Consider the following 21858-nt stretch of genomic DNA (forward strand, 5'->3'; position numbering starts at 1 on the left):
GTTGAATGACTTCCCCACGCCAAGACTCCTCTGCACGGTGAGGCTCAAAGCCGTTTCCAGTGACCCTTTCCCATGAAGGCATAGGAGCCCAGCCAAGTGGGCAATTTTTGATTCTTTTCTTTAGCTGCTTTTACTGTGACCGTCTCCGATAAGAGAAATGAATTGGAGCAATTCTACAGTGAGTCTTAGGATGGATTTTCTGTAACGAATAAAATTTGCTGTCCAGCTACTCTGGCAGCTCTGTTTTCATTAAAGGTCATCCAGAAAGTGGCTCCATGACAGCCACTGCCGGTCCCCTCCGGTACCCAAGTGACTTCCAGCACGGCTCAGGCAGTGACACCTGGTGGCCAGAAGGTGTCCCTGCAACAAAGAGGCAAGAAGATGTGTCTATCATAATCTGTGTGTCCGTGGGCGTGTCTATCTGTATGCCTCTGTGTGTATATCTGTGTGTGCATGTGTGTAACTCTGGGTGCACATGTGTATGTGTTGTGTGTCTGTCTAGGTATTAGTATGTGCATATGTGCGTCTGTACATACATGCCAGCGTGTTCATGTATCTGTGTCTGTGTATCTGTGTGCATGTATGAGTGTATGTATGCGTCTGTGTGTGAATGTGTATTATCTCTCAGTGTGTATGTATACGTCTCTATGATTATCTGTGTGTGTACATATGTATCTGCCTGTGCACATGTGTATGTGTGTGTCTGGGTATCTGTGTGTGCATATGTGTGTATCTGTGTATGTCTGTACATATATGTCAGTATGTTCATATATCTGTGTTTGTGTATCCATGTGCATGTGTCTGTATATCTCTGTGTGCACATATGTATATGTACATATCTTTGTGTATGTATCTCTGTGTGCCTATGTCCATGTGTGTGTCTGGCTGTATCTCTGTGTGCACGTCTGCGTCTGTGTGCATCTCAGAGTCTGTGTGTGCACATCCACGCATGGAAAGAGACTCAGGGATGCCTGGAGGCTCAGCAGGTGAACGTCCTGAAATGACACCCTCCACAGTTAACCTGCTTGGCTCTCCATGTCCAATACTTTTTATTTTCCATAGTCCCCAGTCTGGGACCTTGCTTTGTGCAGAGTAAATATGGTTGCTTAACTGACTAGCTTCCTCCTCCCTTCTAAGAGATTGTGTGGAGTACTTAGGATGAAGTTTTGTCAGAAGGTTTCCCATACAAATGTAGCACCAGCAGCTTTCTACTTGTTTCCCAAACTCTCTTCTCCATGAGTCAAATGACAAAATGACCTTCTGTGTCCTGGCCTACAGTATAAGAAAGAGAAAATAAAACTTTCCCCCTTAATTTCAGTGGTGGCACATTCTCTGGTTTTTACCCAATTTCCCCAAAAACTGCCCCCAACTAGGAATCAGCCCATCAGATTCCATTTCTGAAGCAACACGCTTCTTAGCACTGGGCTGTGGCTACAGAAACAGAGAATAAGAGGGAACCACCCTCACTGCTGAGTCAGGTATTTGAAGTATTTTACCTCCCTTTCATCAATGACAGAGGCATTAGCTGTATTTTGCAGGTAAGGAAATCAAGATTAATCAGGTGGGCAGGTAAGCCCCATACCCCCATAGTGGAGATCTCACCTGAATGCTGAAGAACAGAACAGAATTGAGAGCTGGGTCAAGAGACACAGCAAGCATTCAGAGGAAAGAGAGAGATCACTGACACTCCAGCAGCCAGGGAATGGGGAAGATGGAAGCCGAGCTGAGAAAGAATCTTGCAGAAGTTACTGACGGCAAAGAATGAGGAAAAAGTCCCCTATGAAAGGTGGTGGGACCTGTGTGAAAGACAGCCAGGTGTGAATTTGATGTGTGAGGGCTCAATAGGACCTGTCTAAACTGTAAACTGTGTATTAGGAAGTCATGGAAAATAAGTTCAACTAAAGGAGGTCAGATTTTAGACAGCCTCAAAAAATTGACGGGGAATTTACATCAGGTGGGTGGAAAATGGAGAGGCGTTGGAGGCTACTTACCAGGCTGTCAAATGAAGAAAAGCTTTGTAAATACTTTCCTACTCAAGAAAAAATTTAAAACAGTGAGTATATTCTAAAAGATGTTGAATACTGATACAATATTGTTGTAGAATAGATGCTGTAGAAATATGTTAATAATTGCTTAAGTGAAAATAAGCTATAAAATGATGTGAAGAGCATTCTTCCACAAAGGAAGATGAAGGAAGGAAGGAAGGAAGGAAGGAAGGAAGGAAGGAAGGAAGGAAGGAAGGAAGGAAGGAAGGAAGGAAGGAAGGAAGGGAGGGAGGGAGGGAGGGAGGGAGGGAGGGAGGGGGGGAAGGGAAAAGGGAGGGAGGGAGAAGAGGCAAGGAACAAAAAACACCAATATTAATATCAGTTTAACCTAGACAGTAGAAATGTGGGTGTTTTTTCTTCTCCAGATTGGCACCTGGCACCATAAATGTATGATGAATTGAGTTGAATCTAAAGTGCCTGCATGAGATATTCATAGCACCACATCAGTTTCACCTATCATAAATGCTTAAGCACTGCTTGCCTCTGTTACAATTTTTTTTTAATCTGTGAAAAATCAACTTTATGGACCGGATGTGGTGGTTCATGCTTGTAATACAAGTACTTTGGGAGGCTGAGGTGAGGGGATCACCTAAGGTTAGGAGTTCTAGACCAGCCTGGCCAACATGATTAAACCCTGTCTCTACTAAAAATTCAAAAATTATCTGGGAGTTGTGCTGGGCTCCTGTAATCCCAGCTACTTGGGAGGCTGAGGCTTCAACCTGGGAGGCAGAGGTTGCAGTGAGAGATCACACCACTGCACTCCAGTCTGGGTGACAGAGCGAGACTCTGTCTCAAAAAAAAAAAAAAAAAAAAAAAAGAAAAATCAAATTTACTTCTCTTTTTAAAAATAAATTTTTAGGTAGCCACACTAGGTATACATATTTACAAGGTACATGAGAGGTTTTGATACAGACATGCAATGTGAAATCATCACATCATGGAGAATGGGGTAGCCAACCCTTTAAGCATTTATCATTTGTGTTATAATCCAATTAGACTCTTTTTGTTTTTAAAAATACAATTGAGCTGTTTTGGCTATAATTACCCTATTACACTATCAAATACTAGGTATTATTTATTATTTCTGCTTTTTTGTACCCATTAACTACCCCCACCTCTCCCCCACTCCCCACCATCCTTCTCATCTCTGTCTCCATGTGTTCAATTGTTTTGATTTTGATGTTCCACAAATAACTGAGAACACACGATGTCTGACTTTTTGTGCCTGCCCTATTTCACTTAATATAATGATTCCAGTTCCATCCATGTGGTGGCAAATGACAGGATCTCATTCTTTTTTATGACTGAATAGTACTCCATTGTGTATAAGTGCCACATTCTCTTTCTTCTTTTTAATCTTACTAAATTCCTTGACTGAGAATTCTAAAAAAGGGTAATCATAAAGATGGTCCCTGAGTTACAATGTGTCCACTTTTGATTACTTTATGATGGTGGGAAATCAACATGCATTCAGTAGAAACTGTACTTTGAGTTCCATACAGCCACTCTGTTTTTCACTTTCAGTATAGTTTTCAATAAATTACATGAGGTATTCAACTTTATTATTAGACAGACTGCATGTTAGACAATTTTGCCCAACTGTGGGCTAATTTAAGTGTTCTGAGCATGTTGAAGGTAAGCTACCCTACACTATGATGTTTGGTTAGGTTGAGCATACTAAATGTACTTTTTCTTTTTGAGACGGAGTTTCACTCTTAATGCCCAGGCTAGAATGCAATGGTGTGATCTCAGCTACTGCAGCCTCCACCTCCTGGGTTCAAGCGATTCTCCTGCCTCAGCCTCCCGAGCAGCTGAGATTACAGGCACGTGTCACCACCCCCAGCTAATTTTGTATTTTTAGTAGAGACGGGGTTTCTCCACATTGGTCGGGCTGGTCTTGAACTCCTGACCTCAGGTGATTCACCCATTTTTCAGCCTCCCAAAGTGCTGGGATTACAGGTGTGAGCCACTGCGCCAGGCCCTAAATGTATTTTTGACTTAAAATATTTCCAGCATATGATGAGTTTATCAAGACATCACCCCATAATAAATCGAGGAGCATCTGCAGCGTGCAGGCCTGTGTGGAGAACCTGCAGGGGTCGGCTAGGAAAGGTAGGGGAGCCTAAGCTAGAAATAGTCATTTGGAGAATTGCAAAATCAAATAATTTTACCAAAAAAAAAAAAAAAAGCTCAAGGGTTTGGAGCAAAATCTATGAGTGCTTATTTGTTTGCCTTTTAATGGTCTAAAACATAAGATACAATCGGGGTAGGCTATATCCTAAGAGTGCAAAGACACCTGCTGGGAGGGGAGAATCACAGGTGATGGGAGGGTCAGGGTGACGCTTTTCTGCTTCCTCATCTGCTCTCCACGACTGACATACCCAAGTGCTCATCAGGCTTATTCAGCTGATTTAGCTATGAATAAACAAACCAAGTATTTTCAAAGACGGGAAAAAGCAGCCATTCCTACAACTTCTGTTCATGAGGAGAGGCAGAGAGGCCAGCCACTATTCAGGGAAACTTCCTTACTTTGAGTTCTATTACGGGTGAACTTAAAAGTCATCCTCACAAGTAGGTCTTGATTGAAACTGAAAATTGATGGGCATCCATAATAAAGTTTCCAAACAGAACCACTGTGAGGATTTCCTTTAAAGCTTGCACTGAAGGCAGTCTCCTCTGCTACTTAACATTTGTGCTTGGCTGGTTCCACCAAGAGACTCATTCTTGAAAAGAAAAATCCTGACTACTAAAGCACACTAACCAAATGTCCCTTAGGTTTGTGTGATGGTTAGTATTTCGTGTCGACTTGACTCAATCGAGGGCTGCCTAGACAGCTGGTGAAGCACTGTTTCTGGGCGTCAGTGCAGCAGTTTCTAGAGGAGACTGATGCACGAGTCAGTGGCCTAGAGGAAGACCTGGTCTCAGTGCAGGTGGTCACCAGCCCATCCTTTGGGACCCAACTGGAACAACAGACAGGCAGAAGAAGCGGGGATTCACTCAGCATTCCCTCTTCCAGACCAAGAAGCTTTTTCTCCAGCCCTTGGACATCAGAATCAAGGTTCTTCAGCTTTTGAACTCTGGACCTTGCACCAGATGCCTGCTAGGGGCTCTTGAGCCTGGCTGGGAGCTTTCATCTTGACTTCCGTAGTACACAGACTTTGGACTTGAGCTCAGCAGGGCTGTTGGCTTCTCTGATTCCGCAGTTTGCAAGTGGCCTACTGTGGACTTCGTCTCTGTGAAGATGTATTAGGCCAGGTCACCTAATACATCTCCTTCAGTCCATCATAGTGGCTCTGTATCTCTGGAGAATCCTAACACAGTTTGGTGACAGCTGAAGCCTGGTTTCCTAACACAAAGCAGGTTCTAATATTTCACAGGCACTCAGTAGGCATGTGTAGGATGGATCAATGGATCAATGAAAGAATGAACAAATGCCTGATGCAAATGCTGAGACCCTAGTGGCACCAAAGCTTTAATGAAAATTGCTTAAGAACACAAAAGCTGTTTCTTGACAGCAGCATTTGAAAAACTCTGCAGGTAAAAAATGAACTAGCTAATCTTCATAACTAAGCACTTCCTCCATGGCCCAACCCCCACAGGGCACACCTGCCTGAGTTTCAGCTTCTACCCTGAGCCCAGGGCTCCAGGCTGCAGAGGGACAGTTCCTGACTCCGCCCCTCCAGCCAGGCTCCCCATTGTTGCTAATCTCCAGGCAGCCCACCCTTCCATGTGCTTTCTTAGGTTTTCATCATCTTTGTAACAAATTCCCTACATAAATTTCCTTTGTTCCCAGAAATAGCACAACTAAGCATAGCCAACTATCAATTTTTCCTAAGGCACTCATCTGCCCCACAGTTTATCTGCAGAAAATCTTGCTTTCAACTTTTTAGGAACCTAATTAAGCAAAATAGAAAAGAAAGACCTTTGCTGAGACCACCCACAATCTTGTGTTTGCATTTTCTGCTTTATGTATTCTTTAGTCCGACAAGTGAGCTTCCAAACCAAAACACTTAATTACCTAATTATCTCCTAAAAACCTGGAGATATACATACTAGAAATCCAGTGGAAAGAGAGAACAGGAGAGGGGGGACTTCTATAGAGCCCATCGTTCTGCCTCCATCTGAGAGGTGATACTATTTCCTGGATTTTAGAAGCCAGGAAAAGTTTAAACTGATGAAAATGTTGAATATATTAGACAACCCTCGTCTTCTTTTGAGTCAGATATTCATAATGTAGCTTTATTATTTTTTAAGATTATGTGCCAACCCACAGTAGAAATGTTAATAAAAGCAGAAAGAACAGTGTTCAAAAAGTCCTCCTGGGTCTTGGTTATTTTGATTAGCTAGATAGCACCTTCATAATTTTAACACCTATAATTCACTTAATTTATAACCATTTATTTTTAGTAAAACTATTACGTAAAAGACCCAAGTTAATAAAATAAACCCTAATGAGTTATTTATCTGCAAATTGAAAATATTTAGATGTTCTAACATGAGGAACAGAGGGCTAGTTATATAACCCTGAATGGGGAGCACACCTATCTCTGGGAGGTCAGCCCCCTCAGAACTACAACTTCTTAAATATGCCCATGAAGAGCCAAGGAGAAGAGGAGTTCTCACCCCATCTGCACTCATAGCTGGATAAAGGCTGACAATCAATAAACGGCAGATGTCTTGTGTGATTATAGTCCGGTTCCTACTCAGGTAAAACTGGAGACGGGACCGATTCTCCTGTGCCATCTTCCTCCACAGAGTGATGCACCAGTCAAGGCCCAGGTGGGTCACTGAAGGTGAGTCACTGAAGACAGGGGTTGTCTGTCTGTTAAGGAAGCTTCAAACACAGGCTCCATCAGTTTTATGGACCTAAGGTTAGGGGCAGTATTCAGAGTGGAAAGTTCCAAGAACTCAGTAGCAACAGGGAAAGATGTCCTCAGGTTTCCTCCTCCAGCCTCCAGTGAGCGGGAGGAGCCTAAAGAAGATCTAAGAAGGAACGCTGGGCTAAGATTGCAAATAAGCAAAGATCGGGGGTCAGGGGGCCTGAGTCCTTGACCACAGCTCCTTCCAGAGACTATAATGCGCTGGCCGCGCACCAGATCTGATGTGGGGAGGGCAGATTCTCCAGGAGGCCTGCAAGGCAGACCTCTGCCATTGCCTGCGGTTGGGTCTAAAAAGTCACATAGAGATGTTTCACCAGAATTCTGACTCCTCAAGACTCAGTTAATTCATCTATAAAACTCCTTTTAAGAAGTTTTAAAGAGTTATTTTTCTCTACGACACTGAAACTGTCACCATTTCACTGAAATGAGAAGCAATCACTTCCAAACCAGGGTAACATATTCAGGTGTCTCATGGTCCCGCACACATTTGCTCTGCGCCCGTTCCTAGTGTTGTCCCTGCCCTGGTCTATGTCATGGGGCAACTGGTCCCCACGGCTGCATCTCTACTGTTGGCCTCTCTCAGCTGGCCTCTGGCTGGGCTGACCAGCGGAAAATACTCGCTGCACGGCATTCAGCAGCAGTGCTTTCTCCATGGCCAAGCCTCCAGGCTTTGAGCCAACACCTCCTCACCCAGTCTCTCCAGTCCAGGCTTTCTACCGTTACTAATCTCTAGGGAACCCACTGGCATCTTTGGTTTCTTAGCTTTCCACCGCCTACAAAACAGCTTCCCTGTAGGAAATTCTCTTTCTTTCAAATACGGTCGTTTCTGTAGTCTTGGTTAGAGTCTCACTCTTACTATGTGAGTTACTGTTGGCCACAGAACCCCATCTCTCATTCCCCTACCTGGTCAGTCATCATACAACATATTTTCACGTAATGTTTACAGTGGACCAGAGAAGGAAGTTAACATTTTCTGCAAGAAGAAAATATAAAGAAAAAAATAATAAAGGCAACACAAAATCATCCCATTAAATTTGAGCAGAGATACTTCCAACAAGATCCCACTATTGTACCCTAAATGAGAAGGGTGGCTGGTTGCTCGGGTGCTTGGACCCCAAGAGTCACTGGGGTCCTAAGGTTATTTTGGAATTGGAAAAGTTCCTTTATCCCAGGGCAAATATTGATAAAAGGAATTCTGGGGTCAAGTGGACTGAGGCCATTGTAGATGGTCTGTTAATAGTCAAATAATAAGAGTCTTAAAAGAGCAAAATTTGATTATGAAACTTGCAGGAAAATAATTTCAACATAATTATGTCTTGGAATGGTAGATAGAGGAATTGCAAAGCACCTTAAAAGAGTGTCCAGTTGAACCTCCTGCAGTTTATCAATGAAGTGACGGCAGCTCAGAGAGACTATGACTGCGGAGACTCTGGCAGCTGCTGCTGGGAGATGCTCTCTGTGCTTGGATATGCCTGAGGCAGTGCAACAGGACAACGCCAGGAATACCTACAGCAGCCAAGAGGAAAGTGCAAATCAAGCTCCAGGAAGGAACAAAAAGAAGGTAAAGAGGGAAGAATAGAGTGTTAGTCCATTCTTGAATTAATAAAAAGAATTACCTGAAGCCAGGCACAGTGGCTCATGCTGTAATCCCAGCACTTTAAGAAGGTAAGGCGGCCAGATCACCTGAGGTCAGGAGTTTGAGACCAGCCTGATCAACATAATGAAACCCCATCTCTACTAAAAATACAAAGTAATTAGCCATGTGTATGGCAGATGCATATAATCCCAGCTACTCAAGAGGCTGAGGCAGGGAGAATTGCTTGAACCCAGGAGGCGGAGGTTGCAGTGAGCTGAGATCTCGCCACTACACTCCAGCCTGGGTGAAAGAGCAAGACACTGCCTCAAAAAACAAACAAACAAACAAACAAAAAAAAAACACAGAACTACCTGAACCTGAGACCAGGTAATGTATGAAGAAAAGAGGTTTCATTGATTCACAGCTCAGCAGGCTGTACAGGAGGCAGGACTGGAGAAGCCTCAGGAAACTTACACTCATGGTGGAAGGCAAAGGGGAAGCAGGCACGTCTTCCATGGCCAGAACAGGAAGAAGCTAACCAGGCAGGAGGTGCCGCACACTTTGAAACAACCAAGTCTCATGAGAACTCACCATCACACACTACCATGAGAACAGCAAGGGGGAAATCTGCCCCCATGATCCAATCACCTCCCTGCAGGGCCCACCTCAACACAAGGGATTGCAATTCTGCAGGAAATTTGCATAACAAATCCAAACCATAACAAAGGTAAATGGTGCATTGGCATTCCTGCTTGGCTAAATATCTCATCTGCAAGCCAAACGTTTAGGTTAATGTGGTGGTTAGTTTTAATTTAGCTTTTATTTTGGGTCAGTGTGGTGTCTTTAGTTTAATTTAGGTTTTTAGGTTTGGTGAGTGTGGGGACTTTAATTTAGATTTTTAGGTTGGGTCAGGGTGGTGGCCTTAGTTTAATTTAGGATTTTTTCTCTCCCATGGTATGAGTTCCGTGTGGCTGTTGTAACAAATGGCCACAAATTTGTGGCTTAAAACAATACAGATTTGGCCAGGTGCAGTGGCTCACACTTGTAATCCTGGCACTTTGGGAGGCTAAAGTGGGCAGATCACAAGGTCAGGAGATCGAGACCATCCTGGCTAACACAGTGAAACTCCATCTCTACTAAAAATACAAAAAAGTAGCTAGGTGTGGTGGCACATGCTTATAGTCCCAGCAACTCGGAAGTCTAAAGTGGGGCTCAGTGGGCCAAAATCCAGGTGCCAGCAGGACTGTGCTCCCTCAGGGGCTCTGGAAGAGAATCCGTTCCTTGCCTTTTTCAGTTTCTAGGGCTGTGGTCTTTGCACTCCTCAGCTTGTGGCCCTTTCTCTCCAGTCTCTGCTTCTTTGCCTTCTCGTCTGCCTTAAAATCTCCCTCAGCCTCCCTCTCAACAGTGACACTTGAGATTACATTTAGGGTCTGCCTGGTATTAACTAGGATAATCTCCCACCTCAAGATCTTTAATTTCATCACATCGGCAAAGACCCTTTTCGCATATAAGGTAACATTCACAGGTCCCAAAAATTAGAGCCTGGATATCTTTGGGGCTATGATTCAGCCTGTCACACGCACCCCCATGAGTGAATTACTGATCCCTGGATGTTAAACGGTTTCTCTGAAAAGTGGGCCGGAGTGTTTGGCACATGGTTGCTGAGTGATGGTTCTCCATAACTAAAGGGGTGTTCACACCAGCACTTTCTGAGTGGTGTTCCATTGTCTAGCCTGAACAAACTGGCATTTTCAAATGCTTTAAGTTGCATTCCCTAGTGGGTGACAGACAAAATTTTCCACATATGTTCAAGATGACAAAATTATATCAAGATGCTCTGCCTTTTGGGAGAAGAAGCCACCCCTCAATTGTCACTTTACAATCAATTATGAAAGAGAGTCGTTCTCCTACCAAGCATTTGCTTGTTATATTCCAAAAGTCTGTATTTTTGTTCATTTGAATGTGCAATTACTTTTCATTCAGGGCCGCATCAAAGTGTGTCTTTTTTAAGTCTTTTAAAGCAACAACCTCGAGTCTTAATTTAAGTTGAAATCCAACTGCATGAGATGCTACCAATGAGAAGAAATTAACTGAGGTGACAGATGAACAGATTTCTTTTTATACTTGGTTAAATTCCCATATGCAGACTTAATGACAATTACATCAAAATTTACTCCCCTGCCTGGAGGGTGGTACTTTTCTTTTGATTTTGATTGTAAAGTGCCTTCCAATTGCAGAAACTTTAAAATGTGAAACAATGATCTTCTTAATATGCAAAAACATGGTAATTGGTTTGGGTGAGTTTTCTCCCTGCTTTTACATTTGTATGACTACATAAAATTACAATTAACTTTAATAATCCATATTCCAAACTAAATTTGCATGACCTTTGCTGCCGGTTCCTGTTGTGTGGCCCCTCAGGTACAGGTAATGTAACTCGATGGTAAATAAAGTCAGTCTGCCAGAAAGTTAGTTCCTGACAATCTTACTAATTCTAAATTTCTATTCAAATCCATCTCTGATCTGGTGTATTTTTTCTAGCATTACATATTATAAAGTCAAAAAGTCCCTTCAATCTGCATAGAACATTATCTTTGAGCAATAAAAATGTCACAATTTCCGGTGTCCCATAAATATCACAAGGTATTCAACTTTAAAATTCGACTCCTTGATATAGTACTTATACTAACATATTTCACATGCTACATAGGAAAACTGTTTCTGTAGACATTATTAGGATTAATCTGTGATCCCAAGGAGTTTCATGACGATGTGCCATATATTCACTCATTCGTTCCTTCATTTATTCATGCATTTATTCTTCATTTAATACACATGTTTAATAAGCATCTATTCCAACTAGGTCCTAGGGAAGTACAAGATTAAGAATTTAATATAGCGGGCCGGGCGCGGTGGCTCAAGCCTGTAATCCCAGCACTTTGGGAGGCCGAGGCGGGTGGATCACAAGGTCAAGAGATCGAGACCATCCTGGTCAACATGGTGAAACCCCGTCTCTACTAAAAATACAAAAAATTAGCTGGGCATGGTGGCGTGTGCCTGTAATCCCAGCTACTCAGGAGGCTGAGGCAGGAGAATTGCCCGAACCCGGGAGACGGACGTTGCGGTGAGCCGAGATCGTGCCATTGCACTCCAGCCTGGGTAACAAGAGCGAAACTCCGTCCCAAAAAAAAAAAAAAAAAAAAAAAAAAGAATTTCATATAGCCTGTAATCCCAGCACTTGGGGAGGCCAATGTGGGTGTATCTCTCAAGCCTAGGAGTTGCAGACCAGCCTGGGCAACACATCTCTACAAAAAATACCAAAATTAGCCAGATGTGGTGGCATGTGCCTTTGGTCCTAGATACTTAGGAGGCTGCAGTGGGAGGATCAATTGAGCCCAGGAGGTTGAGGCTGCAGTGAGCCCAGACTGCACTACTGTAATCTAGCCTGGGCAACAGAACAGGACCTTGTTTCAAAAAAAAAAAGAAAAGAAAAGAAAAGAAAAAGAATTCAAGATAAATTTTAGAAACTATACTAGTTTGGAAGGAAAGCATGCAGACAAGTGTTACCATCAATATATATTCATCATCATTTGGGGGCACACAGGACCAGTGATTTCTGCCATCTGAAAAGTCATGGAATAGTTCTCCAAGAACAAGATATTTTAACTGGGTCTCATAAAATAATGGAGATATCAAATGCAGAGAAAACATTAATGCGTGTGTTTGTGTCATCTCTACTAGTGAGAGGTCCTGTGGTGGTAAGAAGGAGCTTGGACTATAAAGCAGGTGGCCTGTACTCTAGTTCCCACCCTGCCTGTCTACTCTGGGTCCCCACGCACTTCATATCCCATCTCTGGATCTCCATCAGGTGCATTTTAGGTCTAAACTGTACGACTCACATGCTCCAATCTGACTCTCTTTTCCCCATGCCATCATCATCATGGCCCCTCCCAGCCCCTCCAGGACACCAGCTGATTCTGGACAAGAAGGAGGACAAGCATTAAACCACTACACAGGAGGTGACCATTCCCACTGCACTGTTTCTTCTAAGCCAGGACATTTGATCGACTGACCAGACTGATCCCTGACCTGGAGATGGCATGGTCAATGGCCATCACTGCCCAGAGCTGGAGGGCACAGTCAGCAGAGGAAAGGGGTTGCCAGCAAGTCATACCCTTGTCCCTGTCCTCTGCAGCTGGCAGGCACTTCAAGCAGGATTTGAGCGTGGCTAGAGTGGTCCACAAAATACCCACTTAATTGAAACCAGCAGGAGCTCTGGGCAGAGGCTGTCTCTGGGAATTGCCTATCTCCTCTTCCCCATAGGAAATGTCCATGAGTTTTCTTGCATCTCTTCTACTTCTGCTCCTCAGTTTCTCTTTGTCTAGTAATTCCAGCCTCTGTCTTTTCTCTCTGCTTTTAAAGCTCTCCAAAAATATTCTCACCCTGGTCAGATGCAGTGGCTCATGACTGGTATCCCAGGACTTTGGGAGGCAAAAGCAGGAGGACAGCTTGGGCCCAGGAGTTCAAGACCAGCCTCAGCTATACAGCAGAACCCCATCTCTACAAAGATAAAAACATTAGCTGAGTGTGATGGTATACACCTCTAGTCCCAGCTATTTTGGAGGCTGAGGTGGGAAGATCGTTTGAGCCCAGGAGGTTAAGCCTGCAGTGAGCCATGGTTGTACCACTGCTGTCCAGTCTGGGTGACGAAGTGAAACCTTGTCTCAAAACAACAACAACAACAAACTATCTTCACCCAGCACATCCAGCACCCAGCCATGTTTGAATGCTCCTTAAATTTTTATGGCTAATCTAATGCTGCTTCTCTGTCATTCTTTGCTTATACTTCAAGGGTAAAATAATGAAGCTTCTTTCTGACTCAACCTATTTCTCTATCAGACTTCATGTCTCCCTCTTCTCAATGTCTGCTAACGTGTCCAGCAGAATAACAGGCATTTTACATATGCGATCATATGTGATGTTATTTCTCCTGTACAACAACTCTATGGTGGTTTTTTGTTGTTATTGTGGTGGTGGTGGTTTTGTTGCTTTTGTTTTTTTCTTTTTGAGATGGAGTCTTGCTCTGTCACCCAGGCTGGAGTGTAGTGGTGCAATCTAGGCTCACTGCAGCCTCTGAGCCCCAGGTTCAAGCAACTCTCCTGCCGCAACCCCATGAGTAGCTGGGACTACAGATGTGTGCCACCAAGCCCGGTTAATTTTTTTATTTTTAGTAGAGATGGGGTTTCACCATGTTGGCCAGGCTGGTCTCGAACTTTTGACCTCATGATTCACCTGCCTCAGCCTCCCAAAGTGCTGGGGTTACAGACATGAGCCACCACACCTAGCTTCTATGGTGGCTTTTAATAGAGCAAACAGTATATGAAATGTTAAGGGTCTTACCCAAGTTCTCACTGATAGCAACTGGCAAATTTTAAAATTGAAACAGTGTCTATATGATTCTGAATTCAAGTCTTTGCACTACAGTGTTTTCATACTTTTAAAAAGTCTCCAAAGAAAATTATTTTATTCTTCCCTTGTATAATAATAATATGTATTCCCTTTTCATTCCAGTTACTGGAAACTCCCGAGGCTTGAGACTTGGCTGTATTCATTTCTAGCCCCCACAGGGCTTTTTACAGCCCTGGGCATAGAGTAAATGCTTAATATTTGTTAAACTGAAATTATCTGAAGCATGTTCCAACTTCTAGTTCCTAAAAAGCCTGAGGTTTTACAGGCAGGAGGTTAATGACCCTTGTTTTGTTTCTGTTTGGATGGGAAAAAGTTACCATGCCGCTGAGCTGGCCCAGGCTGTGCCAGAGGGCAGGACTGGCCTTAGTACATTACTGAACTCCATTGCAGCTTCACTTCTTACGGCAGCTGTTGGCATCTTCTTGCATCTACTGTAGACAGTTATCATAAATAATATGAATCTTCATCTAGTTCAGTCTAATTCAAATCTTGCTAATGGCAACAAATAAATGACCTGTGCAGGAATCTGGCATAACCGTACAACTGGTGTGCCTACATCTGGTTGGCTTTGCTCCGAACATGTGCTTTGGTGCTGAGAACAATTTGGGAATGTTAGGGACACTAGGCAAGGTGTGAATGATCACCTGCACAAAAGACAGTGATGTTCAAAGCCCAAACACAGACAATGTTTCTGCAGGTGTTCCATCATTTCAAGGTAAGCTGGAGCCTGAAAATTTTGAAATACGATGTTGGAGACAAGCAAAAGGAAGAGGACTATGTACACTGAGACTCAAAACTCGCATTCTCATATAAAATCATTTAGCTAGTTAATTAACTCAAGGCCAAGCATTTCTGGCCAGGGTGTTTCTCCTCTGTTTCCCTAAATGTCAAGGAGAAAAAAATTGAATCTGTGGCTCTGTTTCTTTCATCTCTGGCCGGACCATATCAAATGTTTTTAAACAGGTAGACAAGGTGATCAAAAAGTTAATTCCCTTTGAAGGTTTCATATACCCATTTATTCCCTGTTAAATGTTATGTTCAAACAATGCTTAGCTGTATAACATAAAATGCTTTCATTTCTTAGCTGTATAACATGAAATGCTTTCGTTTCTGCCCTTGAAGTTGGGCAAATTAAACTGTCTCTGCTTATATCAGGGATGAATGGCCAAAAAGTGTCTCTGGTGTGGGCCTCTTCAGGGAAGGAGTAGGCCCTCTCCAGCACAGGGGACAAGGTGTTCTCTTACTGCTTTCCCCAGAGCAGAGATGAGAGCTGTTGGTTATATCCACTCATCACCTCCCCAAAGATTAATCCCTCTGATTTTGCCTAAGCAAATTCTGCTCCAGGAATACTATTAAACCTCAAAGAGACAAATATATTCAATAAGTGAATGCTCAGAATCCATAAACTAGACAAACTCCAAGCATAGAGACATGTTACCAGAAAGTGGTGCAGTGAACTTTAGAATTTTTTGAGCAAGGACAGTGGATTACATATGAAGTTTTCTATTCATCAAAGAAGAAAAAATTCAGTACTGCTGCTAGGTAAATTTTAGGTCCACCAGATTTTTTTTTTTAAGGATCCCCACAATATATCCTAGGAGCTTATTAGTAAAAGAAACTGCAATAAATATATACATATGAGGTTATATTAATTAAAAATTTATTCTGTTTAATGCATTTATAGACAGATACTTAGCAGCTATGCTCCTTAAAAATGGAGCATAAGCATAAGTGGTCACCACATTGTCCTTTTCTTTCTTTCTTTCTTTTTGAGATGGAGTCTCACTCTGTCACTCAGGCTGGAGTGAAGTGGCATGATCTTGGCTCACTGCACCCTCGGCCTCCCAGGTTCAGTCGTCCTTTGATATAAGTACTTGGAAAAGGACCTTCCACTCAAATAGATGTTTTAAGACTGGCCATTTCCATCCAGTCTGAGTAAGAACCCAGTGCTTATATCTGTTTATAGATGGGTTACAATTACAGTGCTTATTATCTACTGTTCATCTCTAAGGGGTGGGGGAAAAGGAGGAAAAACATAAAATGGTTCTCAACCAGTGTATTTTTGTATTTTGACACTGGTGCTGCAACTCCCTGGCTGAGAATATTTTAGCCAAGAAGAGTATTTTTTCTGGTTTGGAAGTATCTCCTACTGAACAATGTCAAAAGAATTTAAAAAAAAAAAAAAAACTGGCTTTGTTGGAACTGGCAGTTCTATAGTGGCAGGTGTCAGGTTCAATTCATAGATTTAGCTTGAGAGCACATGCACAATCTATTTCATTATAATTGACCTGAAGCCTAAAGAAAACAGTGTCTAACTATTCCTAGAGGAGAAGGCTCTTCTTAGCTGACTTACCCTGTAAGTCATACACCATATTACACCATATTAAGTGGAGCTTATTAAGTACGCTGCAAATACCCCATCTGTAAGCCATCTGCTTTTCAAGTCCAGATGAACTGTTCATCAGAAAACGGTGCCAAGCAGTGTTCTAACTTTTACTTCTAGGTTTCCCGAGAACCATCCAAAAGTATGACTTTTCCTCCGCCTGCTAACTCTTGTATCAAAATTGTTTTTAGAAACTTCTTATGAGGAATTTTAACTATGCTTTAGTTTTTACATCAGATACAATCCAGAAATTTCCCACTTCCAACCTCTATCTCCTTAATAGGCATTAGGCTTTAAATGGATTAAACATGGGGGTTTGATTTAATCAAATTGTTTCCTCCTGATATTTGGAAAATAACCAGCAGTTTCAATGGTAAATCAATGCATTAGCACCTTAGAGCCATTTACAAAATCAAAACATATTTGTGCATCTGAATTCTTCAGTGGCAGAGAACAGCTTGTACCTTCTCTATTGATTAGGCCCCTCTTACTATGGATTAAAATTAAAAACCACAAAGTAGCACAACTTTCAGAAGGTTAGAGAGAATGGTATGGTTGACTCAGCATTCTAAATCAGATCAAAGAAAGTATCCAACCTACTGAGGAGATGCAGAATGTGGACTAGTCACTGATATCAAAGTCAGTTTAGAGACCATTTTTTCAGAGCTGCCTATGAGCCAAACTTAATAGCAAACAGAAAGACAAATTCACCGCCAATATGGTTCTGGAGGACAATGAACCCAGCAGCAACGGGGATGTGCTGACTGCAGTTTAATGCTCTTAGTGGCTTCGTGGTCAAATTAAGTACTGTCGGGACAAGCTGCAGACACACAACATACGCCCCCAGAGCTGACTGCCGGAATGAAAGGAACTCTAGCTAATCCACTAGGAAAGTCAGGACGCAAGTGACAGCTCAAGTTGAAACATTTCACGTGGTCAGACCACCTGTGGGACCAATTGATGTATTTATCGTTATCCAGCGAATCGCAGGATTTTACAGCCGCCAAGAACTTCAGCAATCACGACCTACTCCCCAGCAGTTTTTACTGTTTTCTTTCCCTACACTTATCCCTTAAAATATGTCTTCCCCTAGTTTCTGTCCTGTGTTCTTAATGCACCGAGCCCTCTTCCTTGATAACTTTAACAGTCTTATATGGATGACTCTCAAATGTTTATGTCCAGCCCTGACCCTGCTCCTGAGCTGCAGCCTCAAACATTAAACATCCTGCATGGTATCTCCCTGTGGATGCCTCAGTAGCAGATTTAATTCAATGGGGTGAAAGAAAACCAGCTCACTCTCTTCCCCAGTAAGCCCTCACTCTGCTCTCTCATTGCATGAGTTAGTGCCAGCCGTGTGCTGCAGCCTCCTGCTGCCACCATCAGAGTGTCCAGCCATGCATCTCCCTTGCTCACGCTGCCTCTGCAATACTGCCCCATGGTGCCCTCCTGGCCGTGTCCTCACAATGCCCCAGTGGAGACCTCAGACCCTCACCTGGGTCACCTGCAACTGTCACGCTCTGACACCTTCTACTACCCAGCCCTCTGCACCCTCTGGACAGAGTTGCTTTCCTAGAACACAGCTCAGTTCTGATTGTGTCACTTCTCTGGCTGCAAACCTCAACGTTTCCTCCTTGCTGTGTAGATTCAAATCCAGATTTCTTGAAATGACAATTACCAGTGCCTATCTAACCTCAGTCTCCTTTCTTGCCTTATATGCCACTCCATCTCTGACATCCCCCATTTCTCTCCTCCCCTCAGCCCTCACACGGGGCGACTTAGACAGGCTGAAATACGGGAATTTGGACCAGCAATGCACAGGAAAGGCAACACAAACCAATTTCAAATATACAAACAAATTTTCCATCGTTAACACAAAAATAATTAATAAAAATTAAAATTTAACCAAGATTATATTTTCATTTCTCAAATTGGCAAAAATCCACAAATGAGGTAACATGTTCTGTGAGAGAAGCTGCAAGGAAAGAGGTATCCTCAAGCGCCGCTGGAGGCAGCATACATCAGTAAATTTTTGGAAGGCGATTTTGACAAGTCAGCGTTTTAAGTGCACTCGCACACGGAGATCGCTTGAGAAGAACAGCCACAATACTTCAGCCTTCCCTGCCCCCACTGGTCTCACTGCTATAAAGAACTATCCAGACTGGGTAATTTATAAAGAAAAGAGGTTTAATTGACTCACAGTTCCACATGGCTGGAGAAGTCAGAATCATGGTGAAAGGTGAAGGGAAAGCAGGGCATGCCTTTCATGGCAGCAGAATAGAGAGAGGAGAGACAGAGCGAGGGGAGCAACTGCCACAGACTTTTAAACCATCAGATCTTGTGAGAGCTATCACTATCACGGGGGGACAACACCCCCATGATCCAATTACCCCCACCAGGTCCTCCTTCTGTCAACACATGGGGATTAAATTCAACATGAGATTTGGGTGGGGACACAGAGCCAAACCATATCATAATGAAACAGTGCCATTTATCTGCGGTAATACCTAGGTTCATTGCCTCATGCCAAGGAAATCAAGGACGTAGACACACAAGGGCTGAGGCTGAATGGAGGTTTAATAAGCAAAAGAAAGAGGAAACCTCTCTCTCCTGCAGAGAGAGAGGGGCTCTGAGTGGGTCTTCTGGTCCACGGTGAAGAGCAGGAGTTTTTATAGATCAGCTTGAGGAGGCAGTGTCTGACTTATACAGGACACGAGAGATTGGCTGGGCCAGGTGTCCTATTTGCATAGTATGTGAAGAAGCTTGCCGCCCCACCCCAATCTTTTATTATGCAAATGGGTTGAATATCTGGCCAGCACCATGTTGCCCACTCCTTCACTGTACACGTGGTGACAAAGAAAAGGGAAGATGGAGCCTCCATGCTGAACATACCTGGCTTCCAGGTAACCCTTTTCTATTGGCACAGCTGTCGGCATTCACCCATGCAAACTTCCAGCTTCCTTATCTCTATGTTTACAACTCAATTTTTCAGGCTGCTCTTTGTCAAAAAAGACATGATTTGGGGGCTGCCTTCTGTTAAAAGGGAAATTCTGCCAAGGACTCGCTTACCCTCACTAACTGCCTAAATTTCTTTTTAGCTCCTGTCTCAATAAGGGTCACTGCGTGGATACAGTGTGAGTCCTATCATGTGACTGTCTTTAAGAGATGGGATCTATTTCCCCTACTCTTGAATCTGGGCTGGTCTTGTGACTATCTCTGGCCAACGGAAGGCAGTAGTGTGCCATTTTTGAGGCTGGATCTTAGGATGTCTTGGGTGCTTCTGCTCTCTCTGGACCCTGCCTTCCCTGTATGAACAAGCCCAAACTAGCAAGCTAGAGGATGATCAGTACGTAATCCAGTTATCTGTCTTTCCAGCAACAGCCACCCAGCCATCCAACCACCAGACCTACGGGTAAGATGCTCCTAGATTTGCCAGCCCCAAGGCAATTTATTAGCTGCCTGCAGGGACTGACCAAGCCCAGCCAGTCTCAGGGATCTTTGCCCATATCAGTAGGAGCACCCAGCTGACATGTAGACTTATTAATAATAAACACTAAGTGCCTATTGTTTTAAGTCGTCAAGTTTTGAGGTGGCTGGTTATGCATAAATAGCAAACTGACATATCCGTTGAGGGAGAAATTCTGCTTCTAGAAATTTACTGCATAGAAAAACTTGCACAACTACAGAATTATGATGGCTAAGGTTATTCACTGATACTTGTTTGTAACTTCAAAACAAAAGTAGCTAGGAAGCATCAATAGAGAATTGTTCATTAAATTATGGTATGCCCAGGCCAGGTGCAGTGGCTCACAGCTGTAATCACAGCCCTTTAGAAGGCCGAGGTGGGTGGATCACAAGGTCAGAAGTTCAAGACCAGCCTGGCCAAGATAATGAAACCCCATCTCTACTAAAAATACAAAAATTAGCCAGGTGTGGTAGCTGGCGCCTGTAATCCCAGCTACTCAGGAGGTTGAGGCAGGAGAATTGCTTGAACCTGGGTGGCAGAGGTTGCAGTGAGCCCAAGTCATGCCACTGCACTCCAGCCTGGGCAATAGAGTGAGACTCCATCTCAAAAAAAAAAAAAAAAAGATGGTATGCTCATACAAGGGACTACAATAAAGCTGGAATCAGTTTCCACAAGGAAGGTTCTGGGTGCACTCATAAAGTATATCTGCCAAGATATACTAGCATTTGCAAGCCAGTTTACACAGCAATGTTTATGACAGGCTACCATTTGTGTGAAAAAATAACAAAGCAGTAAGTGTGTGTTTCGTTATATATAAAAATAAATTATTTGAAAAGATACACAGAAATTTTTAGCTGCCTCTTGGAGAATAAATGGAGTGACTAGGAACAAGAGTTATAAAGATAATTTTCACTTTGTTTTTTTCTATCTTTTGAACATTGACCCAGGCTAACATATTACCTGTTGAAAAAATAAGTAATTATTCTAAGTAGCCCAAAAGGCTTTGTACTTGGCTGTATCTGGTCATTTACCAACATAGTTGTCTCTGCCTGGATAGGACTTATAATTGTGTTAAGAGATTATTTAATTAGTAATAAAAAAAATATGGTCTGTGCTAAAACCACAGAAATTGGCAGGAACTTTTAACATCCTCTGGTACCACGCTGGTCTCAATGCACATCCAAGATATCTGGTCACAGAGCCCCTGCTGGGCCCTCCACTGTAAGTGGGCACTCTCTCTAGCACCCTTGTAAAAGAACTGAAAGAAAAATGCATGATTCTAAAAAAAAACAAGTAATTTCATTATTTTCTTATAGAAAGAACATTGTGGATGAAGACACTGTCACTGCACTACTTTTTAATTGTGAAGAAATCACCAATGATCATCGGAGAGTTAAATAAATATTGTTACATCTGAAGAATGAAATGGTGTACAGAGAATTTTTAATGCCATGGAAAACTCTAGGATTATACTATTATATAAAATTATGTTATGAAGTACAAAATTATATATCTAGTAAGCTATCAACTACATGAAAAGAAAATAAATCCTTGAAGAAACAAAAAGGCCTGAAAAGAAATACAGCATACAGTAGCAGTAATTGTTCATATTTGTTTCTTCTCTTCCTACTTCATATTAGCTCCTAAATTTTCTATAACATTTATACAATTTTTAAAAATTTATATAGAGTAAAAATGTTAAACATAAAGTAAGTTTGCCAACAATCTATTATCTGATTACAGGATATAAAGAAGTAGATAAGAAGTGACATTAATCATAATAATCAAGATACGCTAAGTGCTTTAACAAATAAGCCCAACATCTATAAAAGACTTTTCTTACCCAGTTAAAATTCAGCACAGGTAGGCAGGAGGCTCTTGGCTCCAGCCAGTGACTGAGGAACCAGGCTTTTGAAGCTCACAGCTCTGCCTTCCTCAAAGTCCTGAGACTGCTCTTTATCCACCTCCTGGAAGAGGCAGCAAGAGGAGCACATCTGGAAATGTGTTATGACCCAGCTCCATACTCCATAGTTAGAGTTCAG

The sequence above is a fragment of the Sapajus apella genome, unplaced genomic scaffold (assembly GCF_009761245.1).
Source record: "Sapajus apella isolate SASKATOON/1434 unplaced genomic scaffold, GSC_monkey_1.0 scaffold116, whole genome shotgun sequence".
NCBI lineage: Eukaryota > Metazoa > Chordata > Mammalia > Primates > Cebidae > Sapajus > Sapajus apella.